The 20966-nt window shown below is 48.1% G+C and overlaps 1 long non-coding RNA gene across 1 annotated transcript in view; it reads right to left on the bottom strand.

Moving 5' to 3' along the window:
* The window catches only part of LOC124079053 (uncharacterized), a 51312-nt gene extending 32122 nt beyond the window's left edge, over window positions 1-19190 (bottom strand). Inside the window, exons 1-2 of the long non-coding RNA XR_006847136.2 lie at window positions 18925-19190; window positions 18209-18332 (exon numbers count right to left, since the gene is read on the bottom strand). This is a non-coding gene — a long non-coding RNA (uncharacterized LOC124079053). The remainder of the gene's footprint in view (window positions 1-18208; window positions 18333-18924) is intronic.
* Window positions 19191-20966: the final 1776 nt, after the last annotated feature.

Below are 20966 nucleotides of genomic sequence, written 5' to 3'. Positions count from 1 at the left end.
ACAGCTGAGCCGTGGGAAATCGCGCCTCTTAAGCGGAATCACTTAGAACTGCTCAGCCATGACAGCGCCCCATGTGGCCTGGGTCTGCCAGGAGGGGTGGATAGAGAGATACGTCCTGAGGATCCAACTACTACAGGTGTCTACGTGAAAGAGGGAGAACACACCTGAGTGAGTGACTCAGGGTACTCAGACCCACAGGACAACACGTGCAGGTACGGTCAAGCCACTCGGGGGGCCCCCCCTATACCACAGGAAAGGAGAGGAAGGGAATCGTACAGCAGAGGCCAGGCAACAGGCACTGCGTTTAGGATGTCCTGGCACGCAGTAGCACTTTCTTGGACAGGGCATGCCAGTCCCCAGAGCTAAGGGGACTCCCAGGCTCACCATGGTGGCCCCTAGCTGTCCTACCGTCCTTGTCATGGGTATCTGACAAAACACAGCCTCCACCATCAACAGTCTGCCAAAGCACAGCTCATGGAAAATCTGTATTACAGACTGTCTGGGTTTCCCTCCTAGTGGGTACTAAATAAATATTTGTGGAATCTTTTGGGATTTATTTAGGAAAAAAATGTTTATTTTGCTAAATAAATATTTTCGAAATTGAGTCCTCTCTAACCCAGGCAGGCGGTCTTGTGAACAGGCCACTCTCCGCTTGTGTGTCCTTGTGGTGACTACGGTCTCCGCTAGCTTAGGGGAGGGACACCGCGCACCTCTTATGCATTTGCTTTTTGTTGTTCTCGTTGTGGAATATGTTACGGCCCTTGTTCTAGAAATCACCCCCTTGAGTTTAGAAAACACCCAAATACACAAAAGACAAAAGCTCCTATCCTGGCTGATTCTTGGGGCGAAGGCAGGTTCACAAGTGTGAACTGGTCCAGATGACCCTTTCTCTGCCCCTTCCCACCACCCCCCCCCCCCCCCACTCCCCCACTCTTGCTCCGACAGGTATCTAGAACAGGACCAACTGCTGGGAGGCCTTTCCTGCCTTTTGTTTTTGTTTTTCACAAGAAGACGTTTTGACCTGTACTTGGCCCTCCATGCATCATGCATACACAAGAGACTAGGAATCTTATATGTGAGGAGGTGGGTGGGAAGGAGCTAGCTGGCAGCTTCCCAAGCCTGTCTATAATGGGGCTGGGGAGACACACCGAGGGCCAGCCATGCTGCAGTGGCAGAGGAAGCAGGTCAGAGGGGAGAGGAGAGCAGCCCCGCCAGTGGGCCCTGAGTCACCCAGACTGGCCCCACAGAGCTGCTGCTGTCAGCTCCCAGCCCGGAGGAAGTGCAGCCCGAACAGCAGCAGACTGAGTCATATTTATTGAAGAGACCCTGGGAACAAAAGCTGTAGACAGGAGCCTGTGCGGGGGACGGCGTTCCAACCGCTCTTACCACCCCATTAGCGCTGTTTCCCTGCCTCCAGTGGCTGGGCTACGTGGGACGTGGCTGACGAAAATCAGACACAAGTGCCACCTTCACATGGCCCTTCGGCAGGTGGCTTTAACCCCCTAGAACCAGGTGTGTTTGGAGATGGGCTTACCACTGACGTTTCATGTTTAACATCCCCCATAGAACAAGTCTACGTTTTATTCAAAAGATACTGTTCCTGAAATTATCCTGGAAATTGTGAAGTGTTGATTATTTAAAGTTTTAAATGGTGAAGAGCCGTTGGCAGCATGATTACGCTGCTATCGTAAAAGATCCTTTTCCAGACTCAGTTCTGTCCCTCCGATGGAATCCCGCTGGGACAAGTAAAGGGATGGAAGGAGATGGATTTGGGGACCAGACAAGTGCTTCTTCCACACTGCAGCAGAACCTCAGGCCAGTCGCTTGCCTGTGTCTCACATTTGTATTTTTGTTTGAAAAGGAAAAGAAATACTTTCAAAATCCCAAATTAACCCTTGCTGAGGTCTCAGGGGCCATTTTCTCACCTGTACATAGGGGATTGGTGGGTGATTGCCAAGGTCTCTTCTAGCTTAACATTCTTTGATTTTATGTCTTACTTGTCTATCTGCCAAGGCAAATCAACATCAAATCTGTCTTCCCATGGCTCCATACCAAGTACCTCTATCTTCTTGTTTTTTTAATACCAGGTATTGAACCCAGGAGTGCTTAACCACTGAGCCACATCCATAGCCCTTTTAAAAATATTATATTTAGAGATAGTGTCTCACTGAGTTGCTTAGGGCCTCCCTAAGTTGCTGAGGCTGACTTTGAACTTGTAATCCTCCTGCCTCAGCCTCCAAAGCTGCTGGGATTACAGGCATGCACCACCACACCTGGAAGTATCTATATTTTCTAAAAGCTGGCTATAAGGCAGCTCACAGCTGACCCCTGCATCACATGCACATTCTCCAACTTTACTATGAAGAAGGAGTTCCTGGCTTTATAATAGAAGGCTCTGTGCATCTCTCCTACCCCAGAAGTCATGGGTTGGAGAATAGGTGGTAGCCAAGTCCCTGACTGAAGATGCACTCCTCTTCCCAAGGGCTTTGAAATAGATATTTCAGGCAAAATCAGAGACTTGAGAGTGTCTGACATCCCCCATATTACCTGTTAGTATTCTCTGTCACAAGAAAACCATCCCGAAGTCCTGAGAAAAGAAAGTTCAATGTCTCTGGAATGTTTGTTCATTCCTGGCCAGACTCCTAACCTTCCATATTCAGCAACATCCAAATTCTATGTATTTCTTACGCCTTCATTTGACTTCACATACATCACTTACTTGAATACCTCTGGCTCCAGGTATTGGTCATTTGTGAATTCAGCTTTTGTTCAGGTCACTTCTAAACTCTTAGCTACTGTGCAAGTACTCATGCCATAAACTCCAGACACTTTGCTCTCTTGCCTTGGGCATGTTCCGACTCATGTGTTTTTCTTACTGCGAGGACAGAACAATACACAGTCCCAAGTCAGAATGAAGAAGAAGCAGCCTCTAGCCAGTGTCTGGACTGAGGTTTTGACGAGGTGATAACCAGCCATCTTGGTCGTGGGACCCCAGGGAACAAGAGTGGAAGTGTTGCTGCAATCTATTGGGCGGCCACACGACAAATAACTGCCTGTGAAGAAGGATTTGGTTTACCCGCTGAGGGCTTTAGGGGGCCAGTGACTGCATCTTTCAGTTCGCAAAAGTTGAGATAAGTTTAAGGGAACTTTAGGCATTTTGGAGTCTTTCTCTGTTACACAGGTACAAAAACAGCAACAGGTTTGTTCAAGAAAATGACTCTAAATTTTGTAAACATCTTGAAATGTGTAGAGGACACTGGTGCATGCCATCTTCTTTGAGCCTTACAGCCACTCAGCGTCTTTGACTAGTCAGAGGCCCGTAGCCCCACTCCACAGCCAATGAAGGGGACCTCTGGGGCATTGAGCATGAGGCCCAAGATCAGAGGTGCTACACGGCAGAGCCAGAGCTGAGCATCGTGGCCACGGCATTGAACTTGCTCTTGGGCATCCAGCCAGAAATCTGGCCTCACTTAAGGGAGGGCAGGCATAAAGGAAAGAAGGGGGAGGTAGAGATGGAAGGAAGGGAAGGGAATATTCCAGAAATTTTTCAACTGAAAAAAAATTCATCAGCCGCACGCCATGTATTTTGCTGGGTTCATTCTATTACTTCATTTAATAGTCATCATAGCCTTGTGAGGAAAATGTTTTAATTCCCTTAGAATATTAAGACTTAGGTTAACGAAACATGGTCTAAATTACATAGTCAAAGGGGCAGTAAAGAAAAATATCTGGGTATGGAACACACATCTCAGACTCAGACACTCTGCCTTTCTATATTGTGTCACACCATGGACACCCAGGAGTCCCCAGCGAAGTCTCCAGTTTTTAATCATGATGCCAATGAGAGCAGGAGGTGGGGGGCCTCACCTCACTTTGAATGGTGTCTGGCCCAAAGACTGGGCACTGGGATGCACATGAATTGAGGGAAAGGGAGGGGGAAGGACATGCCTCAACCAGGACGTTGGTGTTGTCCAGCATCACAGAGAAGCATCCAAAAGGCAGACCCAGGGCACTGGGAGAGCAAGAGAGCCACCAGACAGGGGCCGGGCAGTGCCAGAGCTCAGAAGGATCCCCTGAAAGCAAAAGAGACATTGGGAGCAAGGCGGCTGGGGGTGCTGGGACAAAGGCTTGATGCAGGGCAGGGCTGCGTGGGAGCAGAGAGGGTTCTGCTAGCTGCCCTGCCCGCATCGCAAGCATCCTGAGAACAAGTGCAAGCAGAGAGATCCGGCCCTTCAAGAACCACCTACCCAGCCGCCCCCACAAAGATATTACCCAATGCCAAGTTAAAGCCAAACAGCAACCAATTCAGGCCCCCGGATGATGAGCACTATCTCTGGAGCATAATGCTGGTCACCTCTGACAGTTACCTTCCTCTAGCTGCAGAGAGAAACCAGGGAACTGTTTGTATTGTCTGCAGTGCTCCAAGTACAATGCTGGGAGGTGTGATCACACTTCCCTTACTGGTTGCTAAGCATATTGTTACTAGGCAACAGCACTGAGATGATGCACAAGGCTGAAGTTCTAGGAGGTGTGCATGTCGGAGTGCACAGGCTGGGGAAGAGCTGGAAAGTGAAGTGGTAAGAAAAGTAGGCAGATATTATTACCCTGTGTATGTACATGATTACATGACCAGTGTGATTCTACAACATGTGCAACCAGAAGAATGAGAAGTTATACTCCATTTATATGTGATGTGTCAAAATGCATTCTACTGTCATGTATAACTAATTAGAACAAATAAAAATAAAAAATAAAATAAAGATTTATACTTTGAAATTAAAAAAAAAAAGTAGGCCCTGTTGATTTTGCTTCAACTGAGAGGTCTTGGCAAGTGTTGTTTAGTCTTGCAGAGGAAACAAGGCAGAGATCACAGGACTGCTGAATGATCAGGGTCAAATGAAGAACCATTTGAGTATTTGCAGCATAGGAATGGGGCCAGATTCTGCTTAAAATTGCTCCCCATGATCTTCAAATTGGTATAACCACTCTGGAAAGCAGTATGGAGATTCCTCAGAAAACTGGGAATGGAACAACCATTTGAGCAGCTATCCCACTCCTTGGTTTATAGCTGAAGGACTTAAAATTAGCATACTACAGTGACACAGCCACATCAATGTTTAGAGCAGCTCAATTCACAGTAGCTAAACTATGGAACCAACCTAGATGCCCTTCAGTAATGAATGGAAAAATAAAATGTGGTATATATACACAACGTAATATTACCCCAGCCCTAAAGAAGAATGAAATTATGGCATTTGCAGGTAAATGAATGAGCTAGAGAATATCATGCTAAACTGAATAAGCTAAACCCAAACAAACCAAAGGCCAAATGTTTTCTCTGATAAGCAGATTCTAATCCATAAGGGGAGGGGGGTAGGTGGGGAATAATGAAGGAACTTCAGATTGTGCAGAGGGGAGTGAGGGGAGGGGTGGGGCTGTGGGGATGGGAAGGATGGTAGAATGAGACAGACATTATTACCCTATATACATGTATGATTACACTACTGGTGTGACTCTGTACCACGTACAGCCAGAGGAATGAGAAGTTGTGCTCCATTTGTGTACAATGTGTCAAAATGCATTCCACTGTCATGTATAACTAATTAGAAGAAATTCAAAAGAAAAAAACTGCTCCCCAAGAGCATTACCTTCCAATAGACAGGTTTCAGGTATCAGGTTTCACCTTCTAGGATTTTTGATTTTTTTTTTTCATATGCTACTCAGGTCTCCTTTTATCTAGAGATCATTTTATCTGAATTGGAAAGAAAAGCACCTTCAGTCTGTGAAACAAGACAGCCTTGCTATGACATGAGTCTCTAGAAGCAAGCAGAATGGGACACATCAGGAGAAATGGTCTGTCTATCTCCATGGGCATCTAAGCAGACTGGATGATGCTTAGCATCAGAGATTAATGGAAGAGCATCCCTGGAAGACAAGAGGGTAGCAGAGACAAAGGCATGGAGATGGAAATAAAGGGTGTGCTCTGAAAAGAGGAGGTGAGGTCAGCATAACTAGAAAATGAAAGTAGAACACAGAGCTCTGGACTGAATTATGACCCACAAAATTCATATGTTCCACCCCCAGTATCTCAGCATATGGCTTCATTTGAAGATGGGCCTTTACAGAGGTGACTAGGATACTATGAGTTCATATGGGTCCAGGTCCTTTGTCCAATCTGACTGGTGACTTTAGAAGCAGAGGGCATTAGGACACAGACACACACAGAGGGAGACTATGGAAAGATTCAAGGAGAAGACAACCATCCGCAAGCCAAGGCAAGTGGCCTTCCAAGGAAGCAAACCTGCAGACAACTTGACCTTGAACTTCCAACCTCCAGGGCTGGGAGAAAGTAAAGGTCTGCTGTTGAAACCATGGGTCTGATGCTTTGTTATGGCAGCCCAAGTTGACTAACACAGGACTGATGAGGAGCAAGGTTGGGAGAATGGGCCAGAGGAGAACCGCAGAGGAGTTGCGGGGTCATAAATGTCAGGCTGAGGAATTCAAACATGAAGGGATTTGTAGATGCATTTTACTTATTAAACTTAATTAGCAAAAAAAAAAAAAAAAAGTATTGCAAAACATAAAGTTCACGTATAGAGGAGAAGATAGGAGCTCACCATGGCAGGAGGCTGCAAACCACCAGCTGAGAGGTTCTGCTTTTTGTGGTTATGTCTACCACTGGCTAGGACTTTTCAAGATGGTAACAAAATCATTTGTCCAGCCCTGGAGGACCACAGAGGCAGGGCATCTGGACCACCACAGCAAACAAGGAAATGGGAGCAACTTTCTATGTTAAGCCGAGATCAGAGAGTGAGTGGGTGGTGGCCCTCTTATCTTTCTGAGGGCTGTCGTAAGGAGCAGCCACCATCCTGGGCTATTGCACAGTGCAGTTCTAGCACTAGGGCATGTGAGATTTCAGCTCAGTGAGAGGAACAACCTTCTAGCAGTAAGAAGCATCCAACAATGGTACACATGGTTGAGACGAAACTTTCTAGCAGGCACTGAAGGAAAATAAAACCTCTCTCCAAGAAGGAGTTCGCACTAGCTGACTTTGAGCAGTCCACTCTCTTCCCCCAGATGCTTTGTTCACTGGAGACATTTCCAGTCCTTTGTGATGCTCCCTTTCCCTGGGACAAGAGGAGACTCTATGTTACTTTCTCCTATGGCAGCATGGAGCAGAAAACAATGAATTCTAGGAGAACAGACTCAACACGAGAACCCACACAGCCTCTTTCTTGGGCTCTTTCCCATCTGCAAATGGAACACTGGAGCTACAAGTGGAGAAGTGCTTCCAACACCCACCAAGGCCTTGAGCACCGGACATGTAGCTGAATCAGGTCCTCGACGCCGGGATCGCAGTGAACCACCTTCATGACATGTTGAATGGAGTCTAAAAGCTACGTGGAGAACTGATTACGTGCCAGATATTGCCCAGGTCACTAGACAGGGCTGAAAATGGGTTTAAAGATAGGCAAGGCTGTCTGCAGGCTCACTCACAGACTGAAGGAGGAGGGTGCCTGCTGTGGCCACTAAATCTGACCCAGGCAAGAGGGGGGCCAGGCAGCCTCACAGATGTGGTATGGTGAAAAGTTGGGGAGGACTTCAAGGTGAACATGAAGAAAGAGGAAGCAAGACGGGACGAGGAACACTTGGGTAGAAGAGACAGCTCTTCCAGCAGAGGAAGGAGAGGTGAAAACCATCTGGGGACCAGAGGGTCCTGCCAGGCTCAGTCACTTTGTAACCGGTGGCACGCGTATCTCCTGCTTCCCTAAGTTCCTGGACGCAGCCTGCAGACCTCACTGCAGCCTCCAGGGCCCGGGCCCCTGGGTTCCAAAGAGCTGTTGTATCTGTGGCTCCTGCTGCAGTTCTTCTTTGACTCACCCTCCCGTGAACGTGTCAGGCCTGCCGGAGGTCTCATTTGTTTCCCAGCCTACCTCTCCTCCATCTCCTCATTCACCAGAAAGTCAGTGCTACGATTCTTTATGAATAAGTTACCCATAGTCGGAATGTCAGGTCTGTAGTTTGGGGAAAGCAGCCCTTCCCCTCACGAACAGCAGAAGCCATCTGCACCCCACTTTGGCTCACTTTGCCAAAATGTCCAGGATGTCAGTTCCAGACGGTGGCTATTCTCCAGGCCACTGAGGCCTCCATCCCGGGGACGGGCAGCTCCTCACCGCCACCTTGCCACTTGCCTCTCAAGTCCACCCAGATGTCAGCATGGGGTTCTCTGCCTCAAGGACACAGAATCTTTATTTAAACACTTGTAAGAGATGAAGAGGAGATGGAGACAGAAGTCCCTCTAGGAAGAAAAGTATTTGTGTAGAAATTTGCCCCATTAAAGCTAGAAGGTGAGGCTCCAGGATCTGGGGTGGGGGGTAATTAGTGCCTTGCTCTGTGAAAGGAGGGAAAGGCAGGAGAGAGGGGCCAGAGGAGTGGTGACTGCTACGCGCTCTCACATCACACATTTCCCTCTCTCCTTTTCTCCTCTGTAGCCCACAAAATCATCAGTGTTCTGTCTTGTCTGTGACTTCCTGGGTCACTGATGAAAGAGCTGAGTTGTGCACCTTGGAGTGACTTGGCTAAACAAGAGGTCAGTACAGAGATGGTGAGCAGGAAGTGCCCTAGAACCAGCAGAGATCACGATGAGGCCCTGGGGCTGACACCGGCTGAGGAGCTGGGGTTTGCATCAAGTGTGGTCAGCTAGGCAAGGGGCACGCCCCACTGACCTTTCATGTACACACATTTCTGTCCTCTAGTGATGTGGTGGCCACCGACACACAGAATAGCTAATGGATCGAGTACCTATTCATAATGCATTATGAATGCCAACATCTCCTTTTAATCTTTGTAATATTGCTGTAGGAAAAACACAATTACCATGAGCATTTAGCAGGTAGGAAAGCTGAGCTGAGAGGGGCTGAGAAGTGCTTAAGGTCACATGGTTGGGAAGTAGAGGGGCCATGCCTTGAGCTTGAGTCCAATCCAAGCCTTATGGCCTGCCTCCCTGATAGACTTTTATCAAAACCAATGCTACATGTCATAAACAAACCTATATAAGGGCATTTTGTAAAAGCAATGAACTAAGTGGTTAGATTGTGGGCATCAAAAATAACCTCTTTTTTGGGGGGGGCACTTGGGATAAAAATAAAAACTTTCTAAAAAATTGTAATAGACATCTCTCCAAAAAGACATACAAACACATGAAAAGAGGCTCAATATCATTAGTGATCAGGGAAACACAAGTGAAAATCATAACAGGATATACTTCATCCCCACTAAGATCCCTTTTTGACTAAAATCAAAATCACAGACAACAAAAAGCATCAGCAGAAACACGGAGAAATTGGACCCACGATGCACTGCTGGTGTAGATAGAAGATAATGCAAATGCTGTGGAAAATAGTTAGGTCATTACTCAACATGATAATCACAGAGTTATTATGTTACCCAGCAACTCCACCCCTATGTATATAACTAAGAGGAATGAAAACAAAAACCTTGCACATGATTGTTCATAGAGGTATTATTTATAATGGTTAAAAAGAGGAAACAACACAAAGGTTCATCAGTGAATGAAAAGGTAAATAAAATGTGGAAGATCCATACAATGGAATATTATTCATCAATGAAAAAGAGTGAGGTGCTGATAGATACTATGACATGCTACATAAAAGAAGCCATTCACAAAAGGCCATTTACATGGAATGACCAGAAAAGATTTTTCCATAAAAATAGAAAGTAGATTAGTGTTGCCAGCGGCTGGAGAGATTGACTGCTAATGGGACAGAGTTTCTTTTGGAGTGATGAAACATTTTGCAATTAGTAATGGTGATGATTGCACAATCTGAAAAACCAATGAATTGTGCATTTTTAAAGGGTAAATTTTATGGAATGTGAATTATTTCTCAAAAAGGCTGTTATTAAAAAATAAACACCTTCTGGATTAATAAGAAACAGCCAATTCTCCCTAGACTATGGGGATGGATGTATGTGCAGAACCAAGAGCTGATATAGGAAGACCCTGGTGTTGAGATGGATGCTGGCATCACAGACAGGCAAACTGCTCAAAGCCATCCGTATCAGGGAGCATTGGGGAATGCAGTATTTTTAAGATAATGTATTATTTTATATAGTATGTGATTTAAAAAGTCCATCACTAAAATAATATATAAAATATTATCCTAAAAAGTTTATATATTCAAATTAATGTTTTTGGAAGCCTCCTCTATAGATAAGGAAGTTAATGTACATGGAGTGTTTTCACCTCTTGGGAATGGAGGAGCTGAGGGCTCAGAGTCCAGTGACCATGGCAAGTCTGTGCACACTGCTAGGTCAAAGTCCAGGTCACTAAAACCTTGTTTCCCTACCCCCACGAGTCTCTCTCCTATTTTCCCACTGCAATTTCACCCTCAGTTGGGGTGAATATCACTCCCACCCGCTTCCTGTCTCCTGTCATTCACCAGGGCCCAGAAGGGAGGGCTCCAAGCCAGAGGACAAAAGAGAAGAGAGAGCAGGACCTCACAGATGGGGAGACTTGGGGGCAGATCCATGACTCCTCTCTGGGCTACCGGAAGTCTCCACCTTCAGGAGGGGTTAGGAGAGCATCCTGTCCCTGGGGTGAGAACTCAAGAGGCTTGGGATATGGTCCTTGCCTTTGTGGATGTCGCAACTGGCTGTTGTGAAGCCCAGTGCAGGGAATGAGGAAGAGGCTGCTGGTGTCTGTGCAGGTGAGCAGGCATGAGTGTGCAGCAGGGGCGGGGTCCTACTTCTCGGCCCAGAGAAATGGAATCACCTAGCCCGGCAATTTGAGGACAGAAGGAAGGAGAACAACATGAAAAGTGTTTCCCTGTCTTGGGGGAATTTAGCAGCAGGCTGAGTTGATATATGTTGGGAGTTCAGGGGACACAGAGAAACCTGGAGGCTGCAGTGGAGCTCGAGTTTGAATGGGTGGGCCTGCAACCGAGTCCTGAGGGATGAGTATGCAGGACTGGGGACTGGGGCACACAGACAGGGCTGGTGCTCCAGGCAGGACCCAGGACTCTGCAGAGGTTTGATGGTCACCGGTGAGCACAGTAGGCTGGCTGGGGTGAAGGGCTTCCTTTGGAAAGCACAGGAACATTGGGATAGAAGGGGATATTAAAGTCAGGGTAAATTTAAGGGAATCTAGATCTGACTAGAGCCACTGGGGAACTTTTGAGGGATCCGAAGAGAAGCCCTTAGGAATTTTTTATTTAGTAACATGAGGTAATAAGGCCTGGGCTTGAGTAAGGAAGGAAGGAATGAGAGGCATGAAGAAATAATCTGTGGGATTTAGTGATGGGCAAGATATGAGCAGAGAAGAGCAAAGGCAGAGAGGTAGGGGAGAGAAAGCCATAGTTTCCAACCCAGCCTGCAGGAAAACAAGCACTGCAGAGGGAAAGGCAGATTGCAGGAGGAGGACATGCTTTGGGGAGAGAGAAAGACAGGTCTTATTTCCAAGCTGCAGCATTTAAAGAAAGCTTCTCAAGTGAGGCCATGGAGGGCCTGGGCGAGGCGGAACCTGGGAGTCGTCAGCACCCGCACCTCCAAGGTGAGGCCCCCAGAAAGGGACTTAGGTGTGAATCGAGAACATGGAAGAAAGAAAATTCAGAACTGGGAGATTACCTATAGAGCCTACACCGCTTGATGTTCCCACAAGTTTTCTAAGTCGTCAAAGAACCAATTTCAGCTCTGAGAAAGTAGAAGCTTCCAGTTGATGCACAGAAACCATCCAGACCCTACATTCAACCCAAACCACACAATGTATTCACTCTCAGGACCTGAGCCACTGTGAAGTCCCTTATCCAGCAAGTGCAAGCTCCAATCCACTCTCCAATCCACTTCGCACCATGTCCTGAATCTGACCAAGGCCCCTCCACCCAAGGCAACAGATCCAACAGCTCTCCACCACTGCTTTCCCAATAAAATCCCATGGTGTCCCACACTCCTCCGTCTCCAGATCCAGGCCACCTCACTTCCACCCTTATTTTCTGTTGTCATTTGCCGCCCTGGGCTCCGCCCCAAATGAGTCATTGAGACCAGGTCTTTCCACCTCTCTGCTTTTATTTACACTCTTCTTTGACTACATCACCCTCCCAAGTTCCCACAGCTGAATCCTACCTGTCCTTTCAGAGCTTTTCCAAATGCCACTCCTCATGAGGCTCTGTCACATTTCTTAACCAGTCTTCCTGTCGTCTAATCTCATAGCACCCTGTGCCCCTGTAATGGATTGCAAATTCACATATTGCCAGTTATTCACCTCCACACGTTGCTTCCCATGCCAGACTGTAAACCTGCAAGGACAGACAGACTCCTTCAAATTTGGATGAAAATATGGAACTCTGAGAGTACAGGGGAGGGACACTCAATGAAGGCCTAGAATGAGTTTCCAGGAGGAAAGGACAGTTCAGAGCAGTTCCTTACCTGGCAAAATCAGTCAAGACTCAGGCCCACATCATTCTGTCCCCAAACTCTTTCAATTCCCTGAGCCAACTCCCATGAGTTTTTTGGAGCATCCTCACACAAGTAGTATATTTCTCTCAAGGACCCCATAAAAGAGGTGGAACAAAGTCTTCATTTTCAAACATGAAAGGGAGGCTTAGAAGAGTAGAGACTCTCAAGGTCACACAGCTAGCAGGCAGAAGAAGCCAGTGCCCAGGCTGTGAGCAGGACCCTTCTTCCACTTCCCAAGAAAGCCCCTCCTGTGGCTGCAGTGGAATCTGGGGCTCAGGAATGGGAATTGTGGTGAGTCCCTTGCAAAGGCCTCAACTGACAGCTCTGTACATCAGCACCAACCACCTGTGCCACAGCAAGGGGACAGACTGGATGCTGCCAAGAGTGTCTGCACAGGTGCAGTAGAATCAGCTCTCTTGGAACCTGTAAGAAGCAGTTACTTGGGCTGGTGGGTGGTGAGGCCCCATGGAAATATTCTAGAGCTACACACTCCTGCAGAACAAAGAGGAGCTTTGGGTGCCTGAGGAAGTGTCAGGAGAACAAAGCACACTAACTAGAAACCAGGACCAAGTGTGCTACCTCCTCAAGGGGCCAGGACTGTAGTCTGGCCTTTCCCACACAGCTGGGACAGGAACCCCTGAAGATCAAAACCACCCTGGGTGCAATTCCCAGAGGGGCTAAGAGGAGCCTTCTGAACCCTGTGGGCACCAGAGGGACTGCCCTAGCTTTGGTAAGTCTCAGAGAGTCAGGTGGAAGACCCTCCGCAAGAGAAAGAGCATGGAAAATGGGGAGCCCTAAGCCTGGGTGGGAGAGCTGGCCCACTGTGGAGGGAGATCTGTCCTGTGGTTAGTGAGTGATCTTCTTGTTGCCAGATTCTAGGGGTGGGGGCTCAGAACATTAAAGGAAGAGACAACTGGAGAGGGGGGAAATGTTAGCGACCCTAGCCAAGATGCAAAAAGGGAACCCTCTTCCTTCCATGGATGTTAGTGGCTGTGGATCTTGGCTCCAATCCCGCCCTTAACATGGGGAAAAGGGAAGAGCTGGAGAAGACCCCAAAACCTAGAGCAGTGCCCATCCCTGCAGCCCACCTGGAGAGTTTCTTAAAAATAAAACCACGCCATTTTCTTCATCTGCAAATTGCATCTAGGTAAAAAGTGCATCAGAATATGCAGCCTGGAGTCTGCTCTCTTAATCAAACTGTCATCGTGAGTAATAATTATACCTTGGGAAACAGCAGAGTGACTCAAAAAGCCATACCCTCCCCCACCCAACCCCTCACACAGCTCAGAGCTTTGCACACAGTATGAAGAGGCCCAGAAAGGACAGGCACCATTTTCTCTTATCAGCTCTCTGAATACTTTCAATGATCACTGGGGCTCTAGTTCCTGATGGGCATCGATGGACAGTGTCTTTGCTGGCTAAAGAGTCAATTAGGCCTGGCTATTCCCAAGGTGCAGTGGACTGAGAGGGGGACAGGCAGGAGTAAATACTGTTAAGTGTCTGATATGTGCCCATGAGGCAGCTCCCAGGGAAGATGTCTTTGCCTCCAAGAAAGTGGCCTACAGCCTTAGGAACTAAATAACTAATTAACTAAATGAAAGATAAAGTGCTTCCCACAAGCTCAGATACAGCTACAAGCCAAAACAGAATAGCTAACATTCACTCAGCACCCACCGTGTGCCTGTTACTGGACTGAATATTTCATGTGCAGCTGAGGATATTAAATTGTGAAGAGGCCCTCTGGGTGTCAAAATGTTGAAATAATAGTCTGTACTTATTGGTACATGTCACAGCCCCCTGAAGACCTGCCTCATCCACCCCCATAGTCCCCCTGATCTGGCACTATTGGGGTGATCCTGAAACAGCAGAGTGCCTGTCCCATCTGCTTAGGGTCATGCTAGTGTCATCTCTGGTGTGTGCTCCCAGTGTATACTATCTCACCCCAGCCTTACCCAAGCCCCATAAGATAGGGATATCTTACATATGAGGAAACTACAGCTAAACGACCTGCCCAGCGTCATACGGAGAGTCCCAGGGCTGGGCTTGGAACCTAGGCATGCTGATTCCTAGCCTGGGTTGTTGACCACTGGCCTGCTTAGGAGGGAAGCACACATGAGGCTTGTAGAGACTGTGCCCCTGCTCTCGCTCCTGTGCCCTGCGACTGGTCCATTCTATGAGGAATGGTCATGAAGCCAGACTGCTCAGTACCATACCCTCAAAAAACTGACTTCTGCTCCTGTGCTTCTCTGCTCCCATCTCCCCTGTGTAACCACCATTCACCCAGGAGGCCAGGCCCACATGGGGAAAACTAGATCTGAGAGACCCTACATGTGAGTCCATGGGGGGACCACCATATCACCTCCCCTAGCCTTATCAGCATTTTTAGGGATGTGGAAATACAGTTAACAGGGACAGGGGCATAAGATGCAGGGGAAGAGTTAGGACAACAAGGGGAGAGTCTCTCAAGGAAGGATGGTAATGCAAGGAGAGTGGCACACAAGAGCTTGTTCCCCAAAGATCTTTGAGGTGGACACAGCTAAGTCCAGGATGAGACAGGCTGGTCCTGGGTAGAGGAGGAACAATACCTTCAGAAGTCCTGTGTGACACCTGCCCTGTGCCCCAATCCACACTCACTACATGCCTAATGCCACATCCTTTAGAAATTTTCAAGGTTTCTAGGCTGCATTCAATGAGTGCTTGCATAAAACCAGTGATGCGTACTTTACTCAGCATCACTTACCATAACCTTGACCTGCCAGTATGAATGACACACCTCATTTGAATGTTTTGCCAATGGGGCACCTCTAACTATCTCATGGCACAGAGTCTTTCTGAACACTCCTGGCAAATGCTGCCCTAAAGGACTAGGGACAAAAATACTTATTACTGGGCAGGGGGATAAGGAGATTTACCACTGGAAAGAGGGACACTTTATAACCCAGCAGTTCCCACAAGGTAGACACACTTTCCATTTCCTGTTTCTCTTAACAGACTCTAAGTCCCTCCAGGATCCATTTCAGGAAGCCCCTAATTTGTCCTTACAAATGGTCTTATTAAAGTCAAAGCCTGGTTTACGAGGCACCCTTCTTCCTTCCATCCCGGAGCTCCACTTTTCTAATAAGGAGCTCATTATAAAACTATGAATAATCAAAGCCTCATTTTATGAAGAATTTGTCAGCATCAGGCATTATTAGTCGTCTGATGTGGATTCTCCTTTAATTCATTCACAGTTCCCTTCAGCTAACTGGGCTTTGAGTCATTCCCACTTGGCCTACCTGCCACCCTCCAAGGACAAGCCTGGGTATCTCCTCTTCTTGAAACAGGCCATGTAGATGGGTATGGTATCCCTGAGAAAATAACACCAGCCCCCTCCCTGTCCAGGGACTATCCCCCCAATCAGGAACAATCCTACACATATTCCCCCAACACTTCTGAGGGCTTCATGGATGGGAATGAAAATCAGGGAGCTCCAAGCACTCTGTGGGTGCTGTTTTGGTCACCCTCTGTGAATGTGTCATAAAAATTAATATGGACCACTTTTTCCGTAGTGCACTATCACCTATCCTCCCCATAAGCAGGAGCTGAGGCTCAGAGAAGTTAACTGGTTTCCACGAATTTGAATCCAGCCCTAGAGGGCTCTGAAGCCCAGTTTCTTTCTGAGGCACCACCCTCCTCCAGCTCTATAGACAAATGAGCTGATCAAGGAATTGATTTTCTTCACTATCATCATCATCATTATCATCATAGGTCACTCAGTGATGGAAGTCCAAAATGGAATCCGGGAGAATTTGGTTACAAGATAAATGTATCCTGAGAGGGTCTCAGGGAAGCAAGGCAGTTCCCAGTTTTGACTTCCCAGAAGAACTCCAAGTTAGAGAAAGTTTGCCAGACAGACACAGGATACCCAGTTAGATTTGAATTGCAAATAAATGGTGATAAGCATAAGTATGGGTATAAGTATGTCCCAAATTTTTGAATTGACATACTGAAAACAAATATTCAAATATCCTTATTTGAAATTAAATTCTGAGTGTCCCATGTTTTTTTTTTTGCTAAATCTGGCACCTTCATCCCAGTGTTGAAGTCATGCTGGGAAGTCTCATGCTGGGCTACAGGTCCCAAGCTTTGCTCCAACAAGAGTTGCCATGGCAGCCTGAGCATGCCTTCAAGGCTCTGGGGAGCTGTCTCAATTTACCTCACAGCTCCCCCTCGCCCCTGAGCTTTCTAGGCTCCCAACTAACCAAGCTACTTTCAGTTCCACAATTTGTCAAGCTGCTTCTAACTTGTTGCTTTTGGCCTCTGACATTTGCACTTCCCTCCTCTGTGCTGTCTTCTTCCCCCTCTTCCTCTTTCCTGGCAAATTCCTATAGATCCTTCAGTCCTGACTTAGAGCCACTTGTGCCAGGAACCCTTCCTGGCCATCCCTGACTGGCTCTGCTCTCCCACCCAAGCACTGGATTGATTGTACTCTGCCCCTTCCCATGGCATGCCCTGCTCTTCCCCACTCCCACTCTGTCCTGGCAAGCAAGGGACATGTCAGACTCGCCTTGCCTTCCTGCACCTAACTTCAGCACCTGGTTGCAGGTGAGAAGCCAGTAAGAGAATGAATGAATGCAGACTGTCCTGCCAAAGTTGGGTCTTCTGAGTGACTGCTTCCTTTCTCTCTTCTGTCCTGAGTCACTTTTTCATTGCTGTATCCTGCTCTCCCCTGCCCTCCTACCCTCAGCAGTGCTTAGGTCATCAACAGCCCCTTCAGGTGAGCAGAGAACAGCTAGGACATGGAGGAAACTCCTGGCACCCCTTACCCTGTTCATGCCCTCATTAGGCCAGCCTACCTGCAGGTCTGCCTAAACCTCTTCTGCCTCTGTTTTCCAAGTTCTGCTGGCTAAGGCCTCCCCTTGGTCCCAACTTGGTTCCTTAAATGACCTAAGTTGGAGCTTGCCCCTTGGGAGTGGGGACATTCTGGTGTCATATGGCCCAGGGTTAGGGCAAGTGGCAGCGTTTGGTGGGTTTCAGAACATCACCCATATGCTCCATATTCACCAACCCAAAGCTTTGCCCACGCACAGCATGACAGCAGGAGCAAGCAGCCCAGAGCTTAACCCTTGAGGGGTATTTGGAAGACAGCTTCAGAAAGATCCAAGCACACACATCCAGAGTTAGGAGTTAGGCTTGAGTCCCCCTTGCAGTGCCCAGCCTGCTTCCAGTCAGAGCTCTGGGTTCAGAAAACTGGGAGGGAGACAAGAAATACCTGGAAGAGTGGAGTGGGGTGGGGTGGGTGAAGAATGTGACCCCAGGCAGTGCTGAAGGGCTGAGAGAATGGAGTAGGGCGGGGCAAGGGCCTAGATCCAAGGCAGGAGCTTAAGTTGGATTCCCAAGCCCCCAACTGGCTTGCGGCTCTGACTCTGACTTATAGAGGCACAAGCTTTCTGTTCCTTCGTGCCGGTGTGCCCCAGCCTCCCCTGTCTATATCAAGAGCACAAAAAGGGATAACACCTTTGAGACTCAAATTAACTCCAAAAATAGAACCTCTGGCCCCCAGCTGAAGGCCAGAGAGCTCGGGGCCTGCACAGCAACGTGACTCCCACTTTCTGGGTCAGTCGCGCGTTTTCCTGGAACCCCTAGTTCCTGGTACCAGGTACCCCCATGCCGGAATTGCCGCTCGCTCTAGCACCTTCCACCCAGTCAAGCCAGGAACCCTTGTGCCAGGGGTTCGCGAATGTGAGAGGAAACTCACCGAGAGCGAGGCGCGGACTCCAGCGACCGCTTCTCAGGCCCTGCCAGGTGAGTCGGGGGGCTGCGCAGGTTCAGGTGAGTCAGGGGCTGCGACAGGTACTGTGCGGCGGCTCTGGAGGCTGTGGCTGAGTAAGAGGGCTGACAGGTTGGTGCTTTCCCCCTCCTCCTCCCAGTCGTTAACCACACCCTTGCTGCTCTCCTTCCCACTTCCTTAAAGGGTGGGATGTGCAGTCTGTGCCTGCTCCAGCCTCTTACCATAAACTCTGAAATAGATGCTGCCGCCAATTCCTTGAGCTGCCGGGCTGACCTGGGGCCATCTCTGCCATCCCCCTGACCCAAATGGGCTCCCCAGGAGCCCCGGGTTCCTACCGCCTCTCCCTCCTCCTCCCACTCCTCTGGTGGCCTTTTGGAGGCCATACTTCTTTGGCTGGCTTTGCAGTGGAAGAGGGTTACCTGTCAAGCTCTCAGCACCTGTGTCCCAGTCTCTGCATCCACACTAGACTCAGCCCCCTTGCAGGAAGGACATCAGGTGAATACTACCCAGGGTGCTGTCAAAACTGATTCAGTTCCTACCGAAATGCTAAGGACCAAGTGCCTGAGCTGAGACTAGCAGGCTCAGAGGCCGGAGGTGGAAGTGTCAGAGAAGCCAGACAGCTTTCTGCTGGGGTCCCTCCTGATATCAGTTCACTTGGATAACTAAAGAAAGGGTATGGTCACCTGGTTACTCAGGACAGTGGGATTTGAAGCAGGGACTCAAGGGCAACGTGCAACACTTCTTCCATTCCTCTGGAAAGATCCCAGACTTTCTCCAGAGTGGGAGGAGGTGAACTGGACTCTGTAGAAGGTCAAAATGCTGGCATGCACTCATTGTCACCCACATTCTCAGAGTTCTTCTTCAGAGTCCCTTCTCCACGACTCCAGAAGTTGTGTCATGCTGCTCAGCCACCTGTGACAGCCAGGCATATATGGCTACTTCAATGACATTTCCTCCCTGAACTAAGTAGATCAGACATCCCAGAAGAGCAAAAGGAAAACTGGCTTTTGGCAAACATGTCCAGGATAAGACCACTGTGCTAAAGAAGCACTCATGCCACATGATTGCCTTGAATTTTCCCCATTTTCTGAGAATAAAAGGCAGACTTGATTGTTAACAAAACCAGAAAGTTAACATTTTTTCAAAGCATATCAGTGGCTTTTCCCTGGATGCTACTCTGCATCAACTAGATATCGGGTCCCTGAACAATGTGCCCCATGGTGGCACTCAAAACCCATGGTATGAGGCTGCTGGAGTCCTCTCCTTGGTCATTCTGCTCACAGATTTGTCACACTCTGTGAAATCACTTGCAGTCTTAGAGATAAAGCTATGGCTGCCAGTGGTGAGAAGCTGGCCAGGTCGGAGACTATGACTAGGACTTGGAGAGACAAGGCAGGTGGATAGGACAAGCTTAAAGTAGGAAGGAAGGTGCTGGGACATTGAGGTGGTAAGTGACAACACGGCTCGGAGACTCCAGAGGGCATCAGGAGGTAGATGGCCCTCCCATCCTAGGATACAAGGATGAGGGTTGAAGGCCAGGTCCTGAGAAAGTTAGATCCCTGAGTGAGGCTCTGAGAGTCTGTGGGAGGGTAGATGGTGCACTGAGACTAAGACCAAAGCCAATGGGACCACTTTATGAAGAGGTACGTTTGTGTGTGCTGACCCTATGTGGCCATGTGGGTTAACTACAACTTCATCTCTACTGGACCTAATTCAGGGAGATTTCAGATTGCTTTCAGTAGTTGTTCAATTCTTCAGAACTTCTTTGTAGCTCCAAACCTAGCTCCAAGAAGCACAGGAGTATAGGGTTTTTTAAAATATAGAGACCTTGAGAAACTCCTAAGATGACCAGTTCTGCCTTCAGGTGTCCTTAGGTCTGTCCAGTGTAGCCACAAGGTTCGAAGGTAACAGGTCACACACTTCCACCTGTCCCCTATCCTTTAGACAACTTGTCAGGAACTCTATGATTTTATATTGATGCTCTAAAATACACTACCATGGTTCCTTGTAGATGTGATAATGACCTACATCATGGAGAAGCAACATTTCTCCTTCTATCCACTCTGCTGTCAAAGTGGGAGGCCCTGGTGGGGAGAAGAGGGTGCCTGCATCACTAGGCAGAGAAAGTGTAAGGAAAAGGATTCTGAGCAAACATTCCCTAGCCACTGGGCTTTCTGTTTAGATGTCACTCCCTCGCTGCAGGCTCAGGTCTACAACCTGCATCAGACATGCCCCAATAGCTTCCCCTGCAGTACTATCCTTGAGTGTCTCCCAAGAACCCACTGTTAGAATCTGTGACTCCCTCGGAATCCCAAAGCCATGTAGTCTCCACATCATGGGAATCTTTCCAAGCATCTTTTGTATTCATTGTTTTTTTTTATTTTTTAATTTTTTCTAATTCCATCATCCCCACCCTGGCTCAGGTCCTCGTTGTTGTCTGGACTTCTGTGAAAGGGTTCTCCTAACCTGCTCCCACCCCTGACCTGGGAGTCATCAAGACCAGAGGAGCCTACACAGGTGACAAACTTTGGGGATGACATTTGGAAACACAGGAATGGATAAGATTGTTGAGGGCAAGAGTCAGAGGGAACAGAGAGCTTGAGGCCAGTCAGGCTTTATCCAGGAGCAATTAGGCAGAGGCACAAATCAAATGGGGCAGGCTGATGAGATAGAAAGAGGACATGGAGGTAGCACATGCTGGCAACTCTTGTGAAGAGCTTGGTTG

Source organism: Marmota monax, unplaced genomic scaffold (assembly GCF_021218885.2).
Source record: "Marmota monax isolate L192 unplaced genomic scaffold, Marmota_monax_Labrador192_F-V1.1 WCK01_AAM20220418_F8-fsc01437, whole genome shotgun sequence".
Lineage (NCBI taxonomy): Eukaryota > Metazoa > Chordata > Mammalia > Rodentia > Sciuridae > Marmota > Marmota monax.
Note: the sequence above shows the minus strand (reverse complement) of the source record. Positions and strands in the feature narration are given on the sequence as shown.